Here is a 23767-nt window from a genome sequence, read left to right as displayed (position 1 = left end):
GTGGGTGATGACGTTTGAGCCCATTTATTTCGTTTGAGATTTGCATAGGTGGGGAAGACGTCTTTTTTTGCTCTTGACTAACTTTGCAAATCCGATTCAATAGCTGTTTCCACGTTTACATGGGAATTTCCCAAGAGGTGCGTTTTTGAGTTTCAGGTAAATATGACATTTGTTGTACTCGTACACCATCTCACTACGGGAGTGGCAGGAAGGGTCATTCTTCTTTGGGGTACCGTGAAATGGGGTGAATAGGGACAGCAAGGTGAATAGGGACACAAACTGAAAAAAAGTTCGGAAACCTTTTTCGCTAAAAATTGATAACCATACTGATTTGTTGATATTTGGGTTGAAAGTGTTCCCTTGTTTTTTTTTAAAAAGCAACTTATAGTCCCTATTAACCCCATATATGGGTTAAATAGGAATAAATAGGATTATTATGGCTGTCACTATTCACCCCGTTTTACGGATGAATTGGGACAGTCACTAATACCCAAAAAAAATCAAGAAATAGGGACAGTTTGGAGAAACTTTTTATCCCATTTTTTTTTTCATTGGCACCGTGGTTTATATTATGGGTGCATATTATGTGCATCCATCTGAGCTATCAATTTAGCAATAAGTTGGAAACTCAGGATTGTTTCTTGATTATTATTTTTTTGTATTAGTGACTGTCCCTATTCACCCGTAAAACGGGTGAAACGTATCGCTGGGTGCCCGGCAGTGCCGCGCTGCAGGATGTTATTTATTTATTTGGCATGGGAGTGGTGCACTTTGTATCTGTACTTGTTTTTAACTGTTTTCGTTATTTTTATCATACAGAAGAAGAAGAAAACGACTGAATACAAGCGGAGGCGGACACGCTTTGCATTTCCACATGCTTCCTAGTTTTGTTTCTTTATTATTATAATTTTGAGGAATGTGTGGAATTGATTTATTCCATTAAAGGCCTGATTTTATTTTATGCCTTAACGATAACTGATCCTTCTATTGGTATATAAACACAAACCAAGGTGTTTGAAGTTGACGTGAGTTAAAACATTTTTTGAGTATTTGCAATGGGACTTAACAAGGTGCAGCTGGACCAAACCTTTTCTAACGACATGATACATCGGACAGAGCATGCCAATGTATGCCTAATGACCGGAATACATTCTAGACCTTGATATCCGGTCACATGAAAACATTTTATTGCAAATAAAAACCCACAACACTTCGACAGGTAACGGTATATGCTTCTCCAGCTGTCATCAGCAGATACCATTTCCACATATGTGGGTGTAAATGATTTAAATTCAGCTAATGGAGGCAGGGCTGGCAGGTTAGCCTAAAGGTGCTCTGAACTGCCTAGCCTCGGTTCAAATAGCAAACAGGATGCAAACTGTCGACCTGGTGTTTCACATGCAGCACGATTCATCAATGTGTGCGCTGTTCATCAGGATGGATGTTAAACTGGATGACAGATCTGCCTGCATTGGTTGACCTTTATAGATTAATTTGTGTTTATCACAAGGAGGAGGTGGGTAAAGAGGAGACAAGTCGCTGATGATTCACTAATAAGTGATGGAACTGTCTGGTAACTGATGGGGTTGCGGAGGGTGCGTGTAATGTTGGGATTCTCATGTATGTGCTACTTGTGAATGTTTGCAGCTGTAGAGGAACCCTGTTAAGGTTTCATCGAAATTGTGGGTGTAGTTTCAGAGAAGAAATTGCAAATATATATTTTGGGGGGGTCAAACTTGGACCCACTTTGACCGGTAGACCCACATATACCCCGATTTTTTTTTTTTTTGTAATGCCGTGAACAATCTTTAGTCACAACATAGCAAATATAATTTGTGCCAAATTTGGTCGCAATCCCATCAACGGTTTCGGGGAAGAAGTTGCAAGTTCTTGCAACTGACAGACGGACGGACAGACTGACGAGGCGCCATTGCATAAGCTCCCCTGAACTTCATTCCAGGTGAGCTAAAAATTACCAGCTGTAGTCATAGATGGATCACTCTGACCATAGTAACTGGGAAAGAAATGTCTATAACCTTAATAGCTGTTAAGAGTGTGATTTTTTCACCTTAAATTGAATAAAAGGGGAAGCACTGCATTCGGGAGCTAGTATGGCAGATAGGTGCAGGAATTATGCCTTTGATGATACAAGCATGGCATTTGGCACACAGTCAGAATATGTCCTAAGAAAGATATTTCGCTATAGGGCCATCGCAGATTTGTCTTTTTTTGAAAAATGGCCGCCATTGTTGTCACAGGACAAATCTGTGATGGCCCTATAGCCAAATATCTTCCGTAGGGCATACTCGAACTGTGGTCTAACTCTCGTGCTTGTATCATAAAAGGCACAATTCTCCCAAATATTTCACCTATCTGCCGTACTAAAAATTGGGCGCCATTTTTATTGGGCACATCTGTGATGACTCTAATAGCCAGAATATTTAACTGTGTACCAAATACCATGCTTGTATGATTCAAACAACAGTTTATACAAATTAATATACCATATACCATAATATACCATATAAATGGCGGCCATTTTAAAAACATTGTTGTCACAGGACAAATATATTGTCGCCCAACCGCCAAAATTAATATATGGCGGTCGCGGATGCCAATCACGAAGGCTTTAACTCCGAGGCGGAAACTCAATGGCGGATTCCAAAATCTACAACACCTAAGCGCGCGGAATGGAGGGAAGCGGCATAAGTCCCCACAACCTTAACCATTGAAATCAACCACCCGGTAAACTGCGTTCAGATATATGTACAAAAATAATGCAAGGGTTTATTCAGGAAAAGCAAAGACAGTAAAAACACGCGCCGGTAATAAAATAAGGTACTAAATTGGGATCCCACGCACAACAGATTTCAAACACGAACAAGGGATGTGAATTAATAAAAAGAACACGTTATGTTAAATGTATACGCGGAGCTCGGCTTATCTGTCTTTGTCGTCTTCTTCTGCTGCTGTCGAACACCAGCCCGCTCGGCCCGACCACACACCACGAGGTCTTGCTCCGAGCTCCGATCCTCTCGCCGCCCATGAGGTCTGTGCACCAAGGTCCAAAGCACCCAACGCAGGCCAGCGGCTTCACACAAGGTCGATCCCCACACGAAGCACGAAAAGACAGGAACAGAGAGAATGCAGGTGTGACTGCACGTCTCGTCCTTCCAACTCGCTTCTCAACTGCTCACTGCCAAATGCGCACTGCAAAACCAACTCTCGACCACGAATCCACTCTCTACTGAACTGCCAGGGGCCAGGAGTGAGCTCGTCTCAACTCAACACCAACTCGTGACTCATGGGCTGCGCGACTCTCAACTCTCAAAAACTGCTTGTGCACACGAACTCGGAATCAGATCTGAACTCCTGCTCAACTGCGCTCAACCACCAGTCCTCCTGCTCAACTGCGCTCAACTCCTGCTCAACTGCGCACACAAACTCTTGATCCAACTGCCAGCAAAGGCGTCCGGCGCTGTTAATATCTCTGGCCGATGACGTCAGCTTTGGCGCACTGTCCTGCCAATCAGAGCCTCCCCCGACTCGCCGGCTCGTCCAGGGCACGCCCACTGTGCCACTCTCACTCCCGTCCCATATTCCTTGGTCACAGCACGTGTTATGCGAGGCGGGTAGGCCTCTCGGAGGTGCAAATGGTGGCGGTCATTATCGGCGGTGTCCTAGCCCGATGTCTTCCTCAGTCATGTCAGGGGGGAAGGGCATCATTTAGTGTTGTACTAAAGGTCCTAACTAATGTTTAAGTGGTGTGCAGTGCCAAAATGGACAGAGGTTTGATTACCAGGTGAGACATACAAGGGCTCTACTCATTATTCCCTACACTACTTAGCACACGAATCTCCTGGTAGATCCACAGTTATACACCTTAACCGACAAAACGCCTAAACATGGACTTATTACAGGTAGATTCCCTATCGTGACAGTCGAAGCATGTTACCTACTCGGATCTACTCTGCTCTACATACATCACTACCCAAATTAGTAACACAGCCCGCCCCCCCCCCCCCTCCCCTTGGAACCGTAGCTCCTGCAAAGTTCACTGCAGGCGCTACCATTCCAGCCTTAACACTTACTGTCACACACTTAATGAACCTATGAAATAAATCAGGAAGGGCTGTGGGAAGTGCGTCGGACTAACTACCTACACTTCCTTAACACTCTAAACCCCTTAACAATCATGCAAGTATGTACATTCATTGGTCTTCTTTCCATCGCTCCTGTGGTGGGAGGAACAACAACACACAACACTAACTTAACCACAAACTTAGCCACTTACTCAGAAAATTCCAAAAACTCTATACATTTTTACATACCCCGGTCTACAGACCGCGGCCCCCGGTGGATGCCACAAGACACAACCTTAACTGCGGGGCCATCTCCAATGCACCCCTTAAATGTCCACGGGCCCTGTCCAGATGTTACAGGAAAGTGACATGGCTCGGTGGATTTCGCCCACATTCATGCAACACAAACCCTTTAACCACTCATTCTCATTCCACCACTCATTACTGCATTGCAAAAACCAACAAAGCACTTATTTCACCCCCCTGCAGGACCATGGCATTGATGTCATTCGTGTGTGTGCATTCCTCAACTCGGCAGTGGGGAGATACCGCACAAAAAGATGGTGGGGGCGCTTCAGGCTGTGGTGCCCACAGTCCCAAACACAAGTCAACTGACTTACAAGTTCATTGCCCCCCCCCCCCCTTACCTCTTGGCCCCGTGACAGCCCAACAGCCCCTTTCCACCGTTACTTCGCCGGTGAGGGTCTCCACACACACCAGGCTCCTCCGCGGCCTCCTGCTCCAGCGCAGCAACACGGGTCACCGGGGGACTTCCTCACCCCACGGCGCCCAACCAGACCCTCCACCGACCAGCTCCAATTTCCAGTTACCACCGGCTGCCAGGGGTAATTGCCGCAGAGCGGGGTCGCAGGCATCGCTCCTCAGAGCTTGATCCGTACCTGCGGGCACACACACCTTCCCCACCCACAAGATCCCCAAAACACACTTCCTCCCCCGCTGCCATTCAATTCTCAACACAACACGGCACAATTCCACAGATGGTACAAAAGATGTTTCAAAGCTTTGCCATGGCCTGCCACATGTGAAATCCCCAATTCACAGTTCAAATCAATATGTTGGAACCCATCTGTGGATCGGTCCCATCGGCCGATGGGTCCGACCCATCTGTGGATGCACGAGAAATGACAATGCCGACCCATCGGCCGATGGGTCTGCATTGTCATTTCTCGTGCATCCACAGATGGGTCAGACCCATCGGCCGATGGGACCGATCCACAGATGGGTTCCAACAAATACACATTTCCAAAAGCACAATAATCACCCCTCAGTCTCCAATAATCATGACTCATCCTCAGTTTCCACTCTCACGACCACATCAAAACACATAACCACAACACAAAAACATACGCCACCCACAAGACACTGTGTGGCCCCCATTCCATCCCCTCACCGGCCATGTCATCACTCTCACCCGCCTCCCAACCCCAAATTACATGTCCCTCAAAATTACCACTAGCAAGTCCTGAAGCCTGGGACAGTACTCCTCAAAACACTCACCTCAAGTGCAGGTAGTTGCAGGTTGGTCGGGTCCAAGAGTGCCATCCACCACACCTAATTTCCCAAAATTTCTCATTGAGCCTATCAAATCTCTCCAAATTTCTCTTTTGTCCCCACTATACTGGCAGGTATGTGGATCCGCATCCAACAGTGATCATCACTACACAATTACCAGTGGCCACGACAGCTCTGCACCTCTACCGTGCAAGGGTCATCGGGACAAGGTGAGCAGTCAAAACGCCAACATGGCCCATGAGTGTCCATAAGGGTGAGACCCACCATCCATCCTTCGGCCCCCCTGCGAGGAACAGCTGCACCAGCCCCAGCTGGCCAATGTGGTGAGCACCTGCTGCACACACTACTGCACACACAACCTCGGCCCTGGGGGAGACGGTCGCAGTGCGTGGCATTCCCCTCACGTCACCTACGCCGCCCTCTCGTCCCCCAGTCCACAGAACCGCAGCCCCCCCAGTGCTCACCCACACTTGACCACACCAAGGTCCAGTCAACAGCCATGCTCCACCAGGAGACCCACCCAGAAGACATGGTCCACACCCCTCGGATACGCATAGCACCACGTTGACCCCCAGGCGATACAACTACTTCCCCATGACTCCGCGTCCCAAATATCAGCACAGTCGCCCCCGCAACCAGTTGAACGCTGTGTCCTGGCTACCCTGACAATTTTATCACAGCCTCCAACACTTTGGTCTAACACACATGGATCAATAATGGCGTCACTATGCAGTGTCCACCATTTCTCTTCACAAAATTCACCCTTAAATTTGAATATAACCCACGGATTACCCATGCCAAACATTTTTCACATTTCGCTAAACTCACCAAAGAAAGATGCTTTGCCATACACATGCCAGCCGAGCATGGCCCATATGCTCGGCTCGTGACACATTCCCCCGATTCACATCCCCATGGCTCTCTTCCCAACCCGAGAGTCCATAAATCATAACGGAGCATCTGTGGAAGGTCACTCTCACACCATCACGTTCCACAGATGCCCCCCTGGTTGTCCGGCAGGCTATGTCCATCCCTGTCCATTCGGTTCGACCCGCGTCCATAGACCAACATGGCATGGCAGGTCACCACATGCCGGCTGTCCCAGAGTCCCAGGGAGAGGGTGTCAGGCCGCATGCCCGGGTGGTCACTACATCAGGCCCAAGCTGGCCATCCGTGGTGCCACCACCAAAGCGCGACCCACACCTCCTCCAAGTGGTCCTCAATATCTACCATCCCAGGCATGAGGGACCACCTCGGACCCCCCGGAGGACTTAACCCCCACCAGGGTCCGGTGACCCTGCCGGCCCGAGCCACTCGCCCGGCCGGCCCCCCGACAGACAAGGGACACCACACTCCGCCAGACCCCCCGTGGGGCCCAGGTCGTACCTCGACACCCAAGGCTGGACCCTACGTCCAAATCCCGCCAGCTCAGCCCCCCAGCTGGCTGGCATAACAAAATTTTGAAAGGGGCAACTTTTGCCCGAGGCCATCACCCATGACCTCTCCAGGTACAAATCCCACAGCCCGGGGACCAACTCCAACCAAGGCTGTGCCAAATCCATTTCCCATTTTAATTTAATTTTAAATTTCCTTTTACAAATTTTCATTTCCACTGCCAAACCGCAGCTGCAGGTAACAACTCTTACAGGTTGTTCTGCCCCTCCCTGCAGCTGGTCCAAATTCCCTACAAGGACCAAATCGTCGGAGGCTTGATCTCCCGATCCTTCAAGGTCCAAATCCAGCCCGGAGTCACCACACTCCCCCAGCTGGGTATCCAATTTCGGAGCCTCCTGTTCCCCATTTTTGTGCACGGTGAGGGTCCCCACGGTCACAACCACCTCCTCGGACCGACTCACCTCATTACCCAGGCTCCTTTGGGCCTGGTCAAACCCTACCTCCATGGGACTGTCCCAGGTCCCAGCCGCTGGATGAAATCATCCTCATCATCATCATCATCATCACAAATCATTTCTGGCCCCGCCAGGCTTTGATCATTATCCCCAATAAATACCCGGTCCGGCTCCATTACACGGACTCCCCTTGCTCTGCACCACCGCCCTGGTGCTGTACAATTCCAAATTCATCCCCCGGTTGGGGTGTTGTGGCATCCACCCGATCCCGATAAACAACCAGGCCAGGTGGGAAACATTCCCCATTACAATCTCCACATCCCAAATTTCCTTCCCCATTCACCTGTGGGCACTCCCCGCTCACCCGTGGACACACCACGTATACCTGCAGGGATTCCCCATCTACCTGTTCACATTCCCCATCCACCTGTGGACATTCCCCATCCACCTCTGCACATGCAGTCTCTCCATCTACCTGTGGGCACTCCACGCTCACCTGTACACATGCCACAATTCCCATTCCCGGTGCAATTCCCAATTTTGCCATTCCCGGCTCCTGAGCCCCGTTGGCACCATTCGTTCGTCCTTCCTTCAATTTACTCGAACATTCATCAATTTGTTCACTCAGTCGTTCCTCTATTTCCTTCATACCTTCCCTACATTAATTCCCCTGCGACTCCATTTTGCTTTCCATTCGCTCACTATCGGCCCTCATTTCTCCCATCTCCTTACTCATTCTGTTTTCCAGCCCATCAATTTTATTACTCTGAGCATCCATTTCATTTTCCAACCCACCAATTTTGTCATTCAATTCCCGACTGGCTCGTTCGCTGTGCCCAGTCTGAACATTCATTGCCTTCATTATGTTTTCATAAAAGGCCTGGAAATCCATCGGGGCCACCCCCACGGCAGGGAGCGCTCCGACACTGTCCTCTACCCCCTCTATTTCCGGCTCACTCCCTAAACTGACGGAGGCCTCGCTGCGTACCTCCATCTCATCGATCTCCGACATCCTCTTTTCGGAAGATCGTTCCCCCCGCGCTAATTATTTTACTTTAAAAAAACAAATCTAAATTTGTCGAAGACGCGATATCGCGCTCCGTACGCCCAATTGATTATTCAAATTTCTCCGCCTCGACTATAACAAAAAGCAAAGACAGTAAAAACACGCATCGGTAAAAAATAAGGTACTAAATTGGGATCCCACGCACAACAGATTTCAAACACGAACAGGGATGTGAATTAATAAAAAGAACACGTTATGTTAAATGTATATGCGGCGCTCGGCTTATCTGTCTTTGTCGTCTTCTTCTGCTGCTGCTGTCCAACACCAGCCCGCTCGGCCCGACCGCACACCACGAGGTCTTGCTCCCGGCTCCGATCCTCTCGCCGCCCACGAGGTCCGTGCACCAAGCTCCAAAGCACCCGACGCAGGCCAGCGGCTTCACACGAGGTGGATCCCCAGACGAAGCACGAAAAGACAGGAACGGAGAGAACGCAGGTGTGACTGCACGTCTCGTCCTTCCAACTCGCTTCTCAACTGCTCACTGCCAACTGCGCAATGCAAAACCAACTCTCGACCACGAATCCACTCTCGACTGAACTGCCAGGGGCCAGGAGTGAGCTCGTCTCAACTCAACACCAACTCGTGACTCATGGGCTGCGCGACTCTCAACTCTCAAAAACTGCTTGTGCACACGAACTCGGAATCAGATCTGAACTCCTGCTCAACTGCACTCAACCACCAGTCCTCCTGCTCAACTGCGCTCAACTCCTGCTCAACTGCGCACACGAACTCTCGATCCAACTGCCAGCAAAGGCGTCCGGCGCTGTTAATATCTCTGGCCGATGACGTCAGCTTTGGCGCACTGTCCTGCCAATCAGAGCCTCCCCCGACTCGCCGGCTCGTCCAGGGCACGCCCACTGCGCCACTCTCACTCCCGTCCCCTATTCCTTGGTCACAGCACGTGCTATGCGAGGCGGGTAGGCCTCTCGGAGGTGCAAATGGTGGCGGCCATTATCGGCGGTGTCCTAACCCGATTTCTTCCTAAGTCATGTCAGGGGGGAAGGGCGTCATTTATTGTTGTACTAAAGGTCATAACTAATGTTTAAGTGGTGTGCAGTGCCAAAATGGACAGAGGTTTGATTACCAGGTGAGACATACAAGGGCTCTACTCATTATTCCCTACACTACGTAACACACGAATCTCCTGGTAGATCCACAGTTATACACCTTAACCGACAAAACGCCTAAACATGGACTTATTACAGGTAGATTCCCTATCGCGACAGTCGAAGCATGTTACCTACTCAGATCTACTCTGCTCTACATACATCACTACCCAAATTCGTAACAATATGATAACCCTATAGTTAGGGGGTCTTTAATTATGTGCCAATTGTCAAACTTGTATGACCACAACAACAGTTTATACACAGTAATGTACCAAATATATGTAAAATAACAAGCAAGGGAGGCCATTTTGAAAAATCGCCGCCATTGTTGTCACAGGACAAATCTGTGATGGCCCTATAGCAAAATATCTTCCTTAGGGCACACTCTAACTGTGTGCCAACTCTCGTGCTTGTATCATCAAAGGCACAATTCTCCCAAATATTTCACCTATCTGACGTACTAAGCCTCCCAACCCCTCTTGCACCATATTGGTTTGTTTAAACTAAAGAAGAGGAACCATATGCTGTATTGTGTTGATTGTAGCTAATTCCTATCAAAAATAATTGTCATTAAAATTTGACTTTTTTCACTTATTCTAACCTTGGACCTCCCATAACATGTTTAACCTTAGGACAAAATAGCAAAAAAATATCGGTCAAGTGTTTTTTGAAATCCACTTAGGATATTTGAAAAAATGGCCTCCCCAGTCTGGATTGTTGCATATTGCTTATGGTATTTTTGTGTTTGGGGTTTAAATAAAAGTCACTGGAGTTACGTTAATAAAAGTTTAATAAAAGTCAGTTTAATAAAAGTTAGTTTAATAAAAGTTAGTTTAATAAAAGTCACTGTTACGGATTCGTCACTTCCGTTGTTGTGGTTCTCATCCACTGTAAACATTTTTGGTTCCATGTACTATTATTGTTATTGTTTAAGTGAATTGGAGATAACTGTTTTCAAAAGGTAAAAAAAATTAATGTTTTAAAAAGAAACCGGAAACCGGATCGGGAACCGGACGAAGAAGAAGAGGAAGAAGAAGAGGAAAAAAGGAGGCGGAGCGAGTAAGGTGGAAGAAGCCGAGCTGCTTCGAGGTCTTGAGCAAACGCTGGCGAACGGGGGTCACGAGTGAACTTTGGGTTTCCTGGGAAAGGGATTCCTGCGACAGAGTTGTTATCACTGTGACAGATAAACCTGCGTGGCAGGTTTTGCGGTCGATTCCAAAGAGAATCATTGGAGTGCCGTTACGTCTCGAGTACGGGCCGTTGGCCATTTTTCCTCGCGCCAGATTTCGGATCGTTCCAGGCTTTTCACCTCGCTTCAACCATTTCACCGCATCCAGACGTTAACCTGGTGTGTGTGTGTGTAATGTGGATTTTGAGTGGGAATTTGCGGTTCACCGATTGGGAGCCGTTGAACGTCCATACCCGAAGGTGTGATTTCCCAGTCGCCTCTTGAGGGTACCTTTGCCCATCTTTGGCAGTGTGACTGTCAACCGAGCGGGATTCTGGTCTCGATACAACATCGTTCTGACGATAATTGGAGCGTGGATCGACTTTGGTTTGAAGCTGGGACAGAGACATTGGGAATGTTATTTTCACTCTCTAGGAGCACAGTGAGTTATATTGTACGAAAAACTGATGGTACCATCATAGGAATGATATATTGGTTGTACAATATTGATTGATATTGTTATTGCTGTTATTCTTGTGTGACCTTAATACAATACTTGTTTGTTGGTAACCATTGGTGTGGTTTCACCATTGATCTTTGACACACAGAATAACACATCTTTCTGCCTTGACTCCTGACGAGGCTCGGAGGTACACCGTGACCGGGGTTTGGGGAGGAGCACGTAACACCTATCAAAAATAATTGTCATTAAAATTTGACTTTTTTCACTTATTTTAACCTTGGACCTCCCATAACACGTTTAACCTCAGAACAAAATAGCAAAAAAATATCGGTCAAGTGTGTTTTGAAATCCACTTAGGATATTTGAAAAAATGGCCTCCCCAGTCTGGATTGTTACATATTGCTTATGGTATTTTTGTGTTTGGGGTTTAAATAAATGTCACTGGAGTTGAGGCTTTAGGGTGCATATAATGATAGCTCAATACTTTAAACAGTTCTTCTACTTCTTTAATGGCTCCAATTATTCTCACCTTGTCATGTAGCTATTGGGGAATATTTTTGTCCCAAGTCTTTCTGAACTGGCTGGCCAGGCCAGACGTTTGAAGCTCGCAGGAATTTCGAATTTCTCCAGGTGCCAGAAATAACTCCTATTCTTCATCAAATACACTATGGGACTTTAATGTCCATCAATGACCAATGCTGGCAGACAGGCATCCAGCTTAATGTCTTTCCATTGGATGGCACACACATTGATGCCTGCCTTGCATTAGATACACCAATAAGACAGTTTATAGCTGTGTCGAGATTGAAACCCAGGCTGCTCAGATGTGCGTGCACATACCTCTGAACTATCACGTCAGCGTTGATGCTCCATACAGTTACAAAATGATACTTTTGGGAAGATAAACAAAAAACAACTTGCTTTGGAACGCAGTTGTGCTCACATTGTTCCCCCACGCACGTGAAGTGAAAATTCGAGGTAAGAAATTGGTTCAATTCTGTTTGTTCGTCCACAAGCATCAGTTTATGATTGAGGACCAACTTATTTTTAAATTTTTACGAATTGGAAAACGAACATGCAGTTTAGCAGTTCTTTGGCTCTAAATACGTTACGATAGCACATGCGCATCTTCGTTGTTTTTGGGTACGGATGGAGGGGTAACTGGGTTGGCAAAAGATTGCCAGGAGGTGCTCCTTCAATCTGGTAAAAAAAAATTCCCATTGTGTCTTGCAGGGTGTCTGCTCCAGCAAATGTGTTCGAGAGCTCATCAAGATTACAAATGCGACACCCATCACCAAGTTTGGGATGGTCCCTTCTGAACAGACATGCCGTTTTTCTTGGCCGATAAGCCAACTCCCATTTCCAGTTCCTCTTTGCAATCGTGGTTCACACAGTGTCCAAACCTGTTGAGTATGGTGATGAGTTTCTTGTTTTCTGTTATGGACTTGGCAGCTATACCAAATGCAATATGCTTTGTTGGTTTCACATGGCCTCTGCAAACTACAAACAGAGCATCTTGGCTGAAGGAGTCAATGCATCGTTTGACTTGCGTGGTGTATTTATCCGGATTTGGGCCTCCGTACAGAACGCTGATGAATGTCAATAGTAAATCGGGCAGCGATAATTCAATAATTTAGAAGTCTTCTAACATTGGAGGATCAGAAAAATGCATCTTCTGTACTTTTTCAGCAGTTTTCAAAGTATGGCTGTTTTTGTCATTGTTCCTTCTGGTGTAGAGGCAAAGTAATAAGCCACATGAATTTCATCAAGGGTGATGCTTGTGCTGTACAAGGTTACACCCATCTTTCCCAGTGAAGACTGTACCTTCAGGACAGCTCCCCATTCTTTACGAGTATCTTAAACAAGTATTAAGCAGAGTGTAGTGGCATCTCATCGGCATCCTCGCACATGTACAGATATTGAGCATAGATGGATGTGAATAGTTCAGGCCTTTTGTTGATAATGACCGATTTTTAGCTCACCTGGAACGAAGTTCAGGGGAGCTTATACGATGGCGCATCTTCCGTCCGCCAATCAGTCCGTCAGTCGATCCGTCCGTCCGTCTGTACACACTTGAAACTTCTTCTCCGAAACCGCTGATGGGATTGCGACCAAATTTGGCACAAATGATTTTTTTTTTTTTTTTTTTGTATACAAGATCGAGGCTCGTGAAAGAGCTAACATTAATCACACAAAAAGACAAACCGACACACAAAACACAAAAAACAAGGGCAGCGGTAGACAAGATGGGGAGAGAGGGGGAAGGACACAAAAGAGAGGGGGAAGGACACAAACACAACATTTGAGAGCAGGGACATCGGGAGGACTTGGGGGGAGGTGGGAGAGGATTAAAACATATGAACACTGCAAGGACTCTGGGGTGAATTACCGGGGGTAGAAAAGATCAAGGTTTTCGATGGGGGAAGATAAGAGATGGTGGTGAACAGCTGTTTTAAAGACCTGGAGGGAGGAGTGGGATTGAAGGGAGTGGGGGAGTTTGTTCCAGAGGCGGGAGAAAAGGGGAATGAAAGAGTGAAGGTGAGCAGAGAGCCTAGACTTTGGCAGTTTAACCAGAAGAGGGTTGCAGGCAGATCTTGTGCGACCTGAAGGAATATTGGGGGGACAGAGCACAGAGAGAGCTGGGGGAGCAAGGCCGGAGAGGAGTCGGTAGAAGACAGAAAGACCACCAACCTGCCTGCGGTGAGTGAGTGAAAGGCCCTCGGCGTTGACTACATCGCAGGAGATTCCAATGATTCTGAAAGCTTTGGCCTCAACAGCGTGAAGCCGAGCAAGGTGTGAGGCAGGAGCACCAGCCCAGAGGGGGGAACAGTATTCCATTGAGCTGCGGATGAAAGCCTTGTATGTGGTGAGGAGCTCAGGTGTGCCAAGGAAGGACTTCGCACGACGGAGGATGCCCAGTCGGCGACTGGCTTTGGAGGCCAGCTTGGAAATGTGGTTTTCCCAAGAAAGATCATGGCAGATAGTGAGACCCAAAAGCTTGAGCGACAGAACTTCTTGGAGAGGATTGTTGAGAAAGTACATGGGAGGGTTGTCCAGTCGGTCCTTTCGGAGAGACATTGTAAGAGTGTGAGATTTGTCAGGATTGAAAGACATGTTCCACTTGTTTGACCAGTCTGTGATTTTGTCCAGGTCTGCAGAGAGTGAGGAGGCTGCAGACTGCCGATCTGAGGGATGAGGAATGGAGCGACAGAGAGTAGAGTCGTCAGCAAAGAGATAGAGAGGATTTTCAAGAGAGTCAGAGAGATCATTGATGAAGACCAGAAAAAGCACAGGGCCCAGAACACTACCTTGGGGAACTCCAGCCTGAACAGGAAGAGGAGATGAGAGAAACCCATTCAGGGCCACACGTTGACTACGACCAGAGAGGAAGTCCGCCAGCCATGCGTGGAGATTTCCATGGATACCAAAGGAGGAGAGTTTGGAGAGCAGAGCAGGGTGCCAGACCGTATCGAAGGCACGTGAAATGTCAAGGGAGACAGCTCTAATTTCCTGTTTGGCGTTGAGGACCTCCATCCATTGTTGAGAAAGCAGAAGCAGCATGTCCAGAGTAGAGTGACCAGGTCTGAAACCAAATTGATGATCAGAGATCAAGCCATTGGAGAAGAGGAAAGATTTAATATCTGAAGCAATGATGGATTCCATGACTTTGCTGATAATTGGGAGAAGGCTGATTGGTCTGTAGTTGCTGGGATCTGTTTTTGCACCTTTTTTGTGCAAAGCGGTGATGTTGGCTGATTTCCAAGCAGATGGCAGATGACCTTGAGCAAAAGAGAGGGTGAAGAGAACAGAAAGAGGGAGTGAAAGTGCAGAAGAACATGATTTTAGGACCCGTGGGCTGATGCCGTCAGGACCAGTTGCAGAATCAGAGTCGAGGGTTGCCAGAAACTTTTTCACCTTGTCAGGAGGAAAGGACACAGAGTCCAGGAGCAGCTGGGTACGACTGGGTACGGTGGGTACAGAGAGGGATGGGTTTGGGACACAAGATTTAGAGGCAAACACAGAGTTGAGGCATTCAGCTTTTTCACGTGCGGAGTCAGCCGTTAAGCCGTTTGAGGTGAGGGAGGGGATGGAGGGGGAACAAACACCAGAAACAGATTTGACCAGACGCCACCAGGATTTGGAAGAGGGAGACAGATAAGAGAGTTCGGTCTTGAGAATGGTGAGATATTGTTTCCTGGCTCTCCTGAGGGTGGACACACACTTGTTTCGGGCTTTGTGAAAGGAAATGAGATTTCCTTCCGTTGGATTTGCTTTCCAGGAGACGAAAGCAAGTTGTTTCAGGGCAACAGCCTCACCACAAGATTCCGTGTACCATGGACGGGAGGAAGGGTATGACAACTGAAGACGAGATGGTATAAATCTGTGCATGAGAGAGAGCAATTTACTTTGAAAGAATTCCCAGGATGAGTTGATGTCAGAGGCGGTAGAGATGGGAGACCAGTCCAGATGATTGATGGCTGCTTGAAGACCGTGCCAGTTGGCCTGAGTGAAATGCCAGACTCGTCGACGCTGAGGAGGCTCTCTGAGAATGGTCAGAGAGATGTCCACTTTGACAAGCACATGATCAGATGAGCCGATTGGAGCAGAAGAAGAGCAGCAGACATTTTCAGGGAAGTTTGTCATAACCAAATCCAGAAGAGAAGATGCTCCGTTGACTGAGATCCGGGTCGGGAAATTGACAGATTGTGTCAGTCCCAGTGAGTCGCAGAAGTCCTTTGCTGAAGAGCCATGGCTGGTGAGAGAGGTACCCACACCCAGCCAACTGGCATGGTGACAATTGAAATCACCACATATGAGGAAGAGAGAGTTGGGATGGGTAGATAGAAGTTGGTCCATATTATCAGACAGTGAGATGTAGATGGAGTCATCGCTGATTGGTGGACGGTACAACACACATATGAACAAAAGGTGGGAGCGAAGGGGAAGCCGTAGCCAAAGGTATTCCTGGGGGTGAGGTGGAGAGAGGGCAGTGGAGGGCGAGTGAGGAAGAGAGTTTTTTATAAAGATAGCAACCCCACCTCCAGGACGAGGCTCAGGTCTATCATACCGGAGGAGGGAGTAACCTGGGAGAGATACCAAGGCATCAGAGACATCATGAAGGAGGAAAGTTTCTGTTAAGCAGATCACATCTGGTTTGTCAGAAGCAACCTGTATGGAGAGGTCAGTCAAGTTTGAGCGAAGGCCCCGGATGTTTGAGGTCCATACCGTTAATGAAGAGGAAGGGGGAGCATCGGGTCCAGAACAGGGGGGGGGGAGGGGTAGGGTAAGATGTGGAAGAGGAGGAAGAGGTAGGGAGAGCTGTTGAAGGTGTGTCAGAGATTTCAGAATAGCTTGGAGAAAGGGAAGAATGGGGCGGACAAAAGGTTTGATGGAGATTGGGTGAGGCACAGTGAGGTGTTATTTGAGGAGGGGGAAGAGCAAGGCAGAAGGTTTGGGGAGATGAAGGTGAAAGTTGGAAGGAGGAAGAAGCAGGGAGGATGCTTTGAGGAGGAGGGGTGAGAGGGGAGTCTAGGAGGGGAGGAGCGAGGGAGAGTCTCGGAGGGGAGGGGTGTGGGGGGAGTTTAGGAGGGAGGGGAGGGAAGGGGCAAGGGGGGAGATTTGAAAGGGATGGGTGATGGGGAGGATTTGGAGGGGAGGGGTGAGATTGGATTTTGAAAAGTGTACGATTCATGGGAAACGAACATTTTTTGCAAAATGAGTTTGAGACCTTCGAGTCAAAAATACGTTTGAGGACACTGGAGGAGGGATGGAGTTCTGGATAGTTTAGGGAATGTAGAAAGGAGGAACTGTAAGAGATGGTATTATATATATTTTTTGGAATGAATAGATTTGGTGAGCAAGACGAAAGCATCCTTTTGTAGGAAAAGAAGAAAAGGGTGTTATAATATATGAGAGAAAATAGTTGTTCAGGGGAGAGATTATACATTTCTAACCGCGTGATCGCGAACGAAGAACGAACGAACAAAAAGAACAAATAAACGAATAAGACCTGGGAAGGAAATAGTTTTTTTGGGGTTTTTTTTTTTTTTTTTTTTTTTTGTGAGTACAGATATTAAACAAGGAGGTACGGGGTGAACGACTGGGACGAAACAGTGAACGAAAATAATTTCAGCGCATTCGACGAATCGCTGAGAGAAAAACAAACCACAAGGTCGGAGACGGTACGGTAGTCCAAGCCTACGAGTACTAGGCCGCAGAATACTCGATACCATTAACAGACGATTGTGTATACATGTACGAAAAATTAGCACCGAAAATTTTCCAAAAGATACGCTATAGGTACATACACCGAAAGATAGATACAGTCTCGACAAAAACACGATTGAGAAATATCACTTAGCTTCGAAAGCGTGAGCGCATGGAGCAGCTTCGAAAAGACGTGCCCTCCAACTTGCCCACAATGATATTTGTTATGTTGTGACTAAGGTTTGTTCATGGCATTAAAAAATTTGGGGTCCAAGGGGGTTTACCAGGGGTCAAACTGGGTCCAGGTTTGAACCCCCCAAAATAGATAATTGTTGTCTGCTCTGAAACTACATACACAATTTCGATGAAACTTGACCACAACCTTCACCACCTGTGATGTACCAAATTTGTTCACGACACTAAAAAAAATCTGGCCCTGCGGAGGTTTACGGGGGGTGGGGGTGGAGGGGGGATTGCCACTCAAAATAGGTATTTGCTTGTTTTCTCAGAATCTACAAACGCATTTCTGATGAAACTTGCCCACAACCTTAATCACCCTTGTTTTACCAAAGTTTGTTCATGGCATTAAAAAGAAAAAAACATCGGGCCTCAGGGATATTCGTGGGGGTTCATGAAAACACACACACCTGCCTGTATTTTTTTACGGTAAATAAAATTTATAATCCATCCCACATTAGTCTGAAAGACAGACACTTTGGAGTATATACATGTTCTCATAATTTGTGTTTGCAAACACAAGTTGATTAAGCTTCAATAACAATTCACTAACTTGGGAGTCGTACAGAATGTGTATATAAATACAAGTATGTAAGCAATCAAAAATTTGTTGATCACACATTGTATAACATGAATTAGAGGGCAGATTAAAAACTCCTGTTTTACAACAATGTGGAAATGAAGGAGACTGCCGAGGATGGTGTGGGGTTAGGAGCAGCATGGGTGAACTTCACAAAAACTTTTACAAAAAAGGAAATCCTGTCCTCCAAATATCATAGACAAATTTTAATTGTAACAAAAGTGAGGCCTGGGATTACAAGTCAAGTAAAAGTCAAAATGAGCCAACAATTCCTAATGTGCAAGATTAATTCAGCAACAGTAATGCTTTCATTTTAGTCAAAATAAAATTGTATTTTCATTGCACAGCAAGCATTACATTCTTGCAATAATTGCATTTGAGGTTAATTGCCCGCAAAGCAGCATCTTAAATATAATTTCATCAACAGATATTTGAAAGCAATCTGAGCAGTCAACCAAAGAAAGTGATTGAATAGTCTTTGGTTGTGGCTTCATTTTTTATGCAGATCTACACTTTGGTGGACGTTGTGTGCTCTACTACTCGACGCACATAGACAAATCACAATAAATTATTTACATTCCTTTGAATGGTCATTGAATGTCTTCAATATCTGAAAAGTATCGATATGTATTCAGTATTAGTATATGTGAATTTTAGTGATTTCAACAGAACAACCCCCGACACATCTGAGTTTTAACGCAATATATCTTGTTACTTTGTCTGTGTTATGGATGCTGGAGAGCCTGTTTTCCTTTGTGGTAGATATGGCCAAATTAACAACTTCCTCTGTGAGTTGTAAAGTCAAGTTACACTTGTCAAAAATAATGAGGATGCATAACTTTACAAGCTTATTGATCATCTGAATTATCTTTGATATATATGTGATATATATATTGTTGCGGATATGGGATTTGGCCTCCATCCATATCCGCTTGTAAATATACCCCTATTTCCCCAATACTCCCCAACTATCCCCAATCCCCCATTCCCTAGTCCCATTGTCTGTAAACAACACTCTGTAGAACCGACCTTCCCCTTTTTCCCCCATTAAATGTCGTGCCCAGGTTCACCGCATCTCACGTAGACAACTATAGGACATCTTGCTAGTTATTCTTAGTCTATGTCAGTTAAGGACTCGTTTCCATTAATTCTGACTCTTCGTTGCACCAGAATGTGATTGTATGGCACCAGTAGTGAGTTTAGGACCTCCCAATACCTCCCCACAACCTCATCTCCGCATCCTCCCATCATCTCATGGAACTACAACAACAACTACAACAACAGCAGGCGGCGGCGCGGCCGCGGTGCGGGGAGTGGGCGTCCTCACTCCGGCTTGGTTAGCCGCCATTGCCCATGTGCTCCGACGGGGTTACCACGAAGGGGCTGACTGTCAGCTCCTCGTCAAGGGTGGAGCCCGGTAACCCCCCCGCACCCAATAAGAAGCGGCGGGCCGATTCCATCTGGGGCGGAGCTAACGAGCCGAGGGCGTGTCACTCCCCGCTGGATATACGCAGCCACTTACCGGAGGTGACGTCAGATGCGCCCCCAGCTTGAGGAGAAACAGACGCCACCTCCAGCGCGACGATACCTCCCCGCATATCTGGACCGGACCGTGTGGATCCTGTCCCTGAGCCAAGGTGCACCTTGAGCCATCGATTCTGCCCTTCCTTGCCATCAATCCCTGTGTGAGTCAGTCTTGTCCCGTTTATCTGTGGTCTGTCAGGGCTAAGATAAGACCGTGTTTAAGTGCCCACCTTCCTATGCTGTACCTCTTGTCAGTGTAATCTAAACGTTCTGCAAACCAATATTATAACCTCCTCCGGAGGTCTTGAGAACTGTACCCCTGGTGTCGTGTCATTTAACCCAGCCGTTGTGTCCTTTCCTTAATTGATTTAGCATAGCGCGATTTGGCCAACGTTCGAGTGGAATCGGGTAAACTGTGCAGACGCGGTCATACCAAACCGCTCGGTAAACTAACATCCAAAACCACGTCTGTAACATTTGGTGTCAGGAGTGGGATTCGATCCGGAGCGCGTTTCACGCGCTCGAAATTATAACGGCGAAATTTGATTGTGTTTTACAAAAAAAAATAATAATAATAATAAAAACCCGAATTTTGAAAGTCGCGCTATGGCAGACCAAGACGGCTGGGTTCCGGTAGAGGAGAGTGAGGCAGGGTCGATCCAGGACCAAATTGAGGGACATGAGGAGAGCGAAGCAGTGAGGGTAGCAGACGCACAAAATGGCGCCTCGCACATGGCCACGGCGACCGCGCCCGTGGTAGCGCCGCTGGTGGATTCGAACCTTTTCCTCCTGCAAATGAGGGCCCTTATGGAACAAATGGGAGACCAAATTGGAGGTTTGAAAAACAGTATGGGGGTAATGAGGGACGAATTGAGGGCCGATAGTGAGCGATTAGAGGGCCAAATGGGGGTAATGAGGGACGAAGCGAGGGGTACCGGTGAAGAGTTAGACAATAATTTTAAGGGATTAGACAAGAAATTTGGGAAATTAGACAATAGATTAGGGGAAATACAGGAGGGGTTAACGGGGGTAGAAAATAGAATGGCTGCCCAGGAGAATCAAATGGAAGGGATGCAAAAGGGGTTAGAGGGGTTAGAAAACAGGATGGAAGGCAAATTGAGGGACATGAGGGACCAAGCGGAAAGGGAAGTTAAACAAATGGGGCAGCAGATAGAGGGGGTCAGAATGGGGGTAGAAACTAAACTGGATGCTCACAGGGAGGAAATGGAGCAGATGAGGGTGGCATCTGGGCAGGAGATGCAAGTGATGGGAGAGGAGATCAGAAGAGGTGTGAGTGAGGAGGTCGGAGGAGTGCGCGAGGAGGTGAGGCACTGTAAGGAGCACATGGAGAAGGAGGTGAGAAAGGGGACTGTAAAGTTACAAGGGGGCATAGAGGACCTGACGCAGGAGGTGGAACAGCTGACGGAGGGACAAAAAGGACTAACGGAGCAGGTTCAAAGGAACACTGCGGTATTAGGAGGGATAAAAGCGACACAGAAAGAACTAAAAGACGACTTGATAGCGACGAAGAGGGAATGTCAGATGGTACGTGAGGGACTGACAACGAGGTTGGACGAGGTGATAGAGGTAATGGAGACGAAGGACCGGCAGGTGAGGACGCACATGGAAACGGTCAAGGTAGCCTTAGAGGACGAACTTGAGGAGACGTACCGGGGAATAAAAGAGGTGAAGCAGAAATTAGAAGAAGTGGAAGAAGGGGTGAGCGAAATTAAGAAGCGACGGAGAGGGGATAAGAAAGAGATAAAAGAGGAGATAAAAGAATTGGTCCAAAGTCTGTGTTTGGATCGTGATGATGTGCTCATTAACCGGATGAGGGATTCGCAGGTGATGGAGGAGAAGCGAAGAGGAAGAGGACCCGGTGTAAGTGGTGACCAATATGGTCGTGCGTATGATGCGCCAGGGGATTTAAGAAGCTTGGGGGTCGAGATGGACCCGGGTGTTCGTGAGAGGCCGTTGGTGAAGTGTGCGACAGGTCTGGTGTGCGAAAGAGGAGGTGTGCGAGAAAGTCCGACTCTGGGGTGTGTGAGGAAAAAGTGCGTGCCAAGGAGTGAGGGTGCTGGCGAGAGCGAGTCGGTCGTAGCGCGTGTGCGAGGGAGCACATGGAAGCGCGGTGTGGTAAGTGTTACAGAGGGTGTGACGGGAGAGTGTGCGCAAGAGTGTGCGCGAGAAAGGTGTGTGACGGACAGGTGCATGGGGAAAGAGTGCGCTGTCAAAGGCAAGGAAGAATGCACGCCTGTGGTGAGTGTTACAGAGGGTGTGACGGGAGAGTGTGCGCAAGAGTGTGCACGAGAAAGGTGTGTAACGGACAGGTGCATGAGGAAAGAGTGCGCTGTCGAGAGTAAGGGTGAGTGCGCTGTCAAGAATGGAGGTGAGAGTAGTGAAAGTGACAAGGAGCGTGAGTTGGTTGTGACAGGTGAGAAAGGAAGCACACCTGGAATGGTAGAGCGTGAGTGGGAATGCACGCTGGAATTGGTAGTGAGGCACGTGGCTGGGTGTGCGAGTGAGAGCACACCTGTGATTGTCACAGAGGAGGTGACCGAGGAGGGGGCGCGAAGAGGTGTGTTGGTGAGGTGTGCGACCAACGAATGTGTGCCAAAGTGTTCGGTGGTCAGGTGTGTGACCAAGGCTGTGAGTGGAATGAGTGTACCTGGGTGTGTAAGGAAAGGTACGAGGAGCATGGAAATGGCTGGATGTGTGAGCGAGGAACGGGCTGCGGGGTGTAAGCATGCAGGTGAAGCATCGACGTTAAACGGGTTAGCGGTTAGAGCGACTTTTCGCCGAATCAGGCCCTCGGTGCGTGCTGGGCCTCGCTTTGAACGGCCGCGTCCGTGCTCCACTAGGCGGAGCGGGCGGCTGGATAGGAAGGGTCGTCACGGCGACCACTTTTTGTTGAGGCATTCCGTCAGGTCGAGATCGAGCCATGGGATGGCTCCGTGCCGAGAAGGTGGGTGGGACCTCGGCCCGGGTAAACCTCCTTCCCTGCACCGAATGCAGGACGTATCCAGCCGCTGGCACCAAACAACCCGCATTCATTGCTCGGCTTTACGAAGCCGGGCTTTGGACAGGAATTGGCGCACCGAGAGGCATTAGTGAGTAGACTGTGTGATGAGGATAGTGTTTTGGACCCAAAATTAGAGAAAAACAAAATTTGATGATTGGCAAAGGATTGGCAGTAATGATTGGCAGATGATGGGTAGTGATTGGCAAATTTTTGATTTGTTGAAATTTGATGTGCAAAATTGGTAGTGAGCGATGGGCCCGGTGGGTAAGGGTGGCATCCCTGCCACCCTTCCCATGGTGGGGCAAAGGAGCAATAGCTTATGGGGTGTATGGCAGTGAAAACTAGCCCGGGTGGGTTAGGATATTGATAGGGCCCTAGAAGATGACATTAGGTAACGTTAAGATTAGTTAGGGACTGATACCTGTAGTGGGGACGCAGGTAGTTTAGTGTGGATGATAATGACGAGGGAGCGCAATAGTTCAAAGGGACGACTGGGAAGCGCAAGTTTCAGAGGGGAGTAGTTAGATGAGATGATGCTGTGTGAGGATGGAACAGGTGTGATTGCACAGGTGTGCAACTGGACAGGTGTGTGGAGCAATGGATGAGTAGTGAGTGTGGTGGATCAGCGCGAAGGCGCTTGGGGAGAGAAGGGTGCAGGTGGCACCAGGTGTGAGAGCACAGGTGTGCAAGTGCAGGTGTGTGGAGCAGTGTATGAGTAGTGAGTGTTGTGGATCAGCGCGAATGCGCTTGGGGAGAGAAGGGTGCAGGTGGCACCAGGTGTGAGAGCACAGGTGTGCAAGTGCAGGTGTGTGGAGCAGTGTATGAGTAGTGAGTGTTGTGGATCAGCGCGAATGCGCTTGGGGAGAGAAGGGTGCAGGTGGCACCAGGTGTGAGAGCACAGGTGTGCAAGTAAAGGGTGTGTGGAG

At 47.9% G+C, this 23767-nt stretch overlaps 1 long non-coding RNA gene across 1 annotated transcript in view; it reads left to right on the top strand.

The window, feature by feature from the left end:
• The window catches only part of LOC144893279 (uncharacterized), a 342685-nt gene extending 319119 nt beyond the window's left edge, over positions 1 to 23566 (top strand). Inside the window, exon 3 of the long non-coding RNA XR_013624311.1 lies at positions 23397 to 23566. This is a non-coding gene — a long non-coding RNA (uncharacterized LOC144893279). The remainder of the gene's footprint in view (positions 1 to 23396) is intronic.
• Positions 23567 to 23767: the final 201 nt, after the last annotated feature.

This window comes from Myxine glutinosa, chromosome 8 (assembly GCF_964187855.1).
Source record: "Myxine glutinosa chromosome 8, kmMyxGlut1.1, whole genome shotgun sequence".
Classification (NCBI taxonomy): Eukaryota; Metazoa; Chordata; class Myxini; order Myxiniformes; family Myxinidae; genus Myxine; species Myxine glutinosa.
The sequence above is the reverse complement of the archived record's forward strand: the minus strand, read 5'-3'. Positions and strand labels throughout refer to the sequence as shown.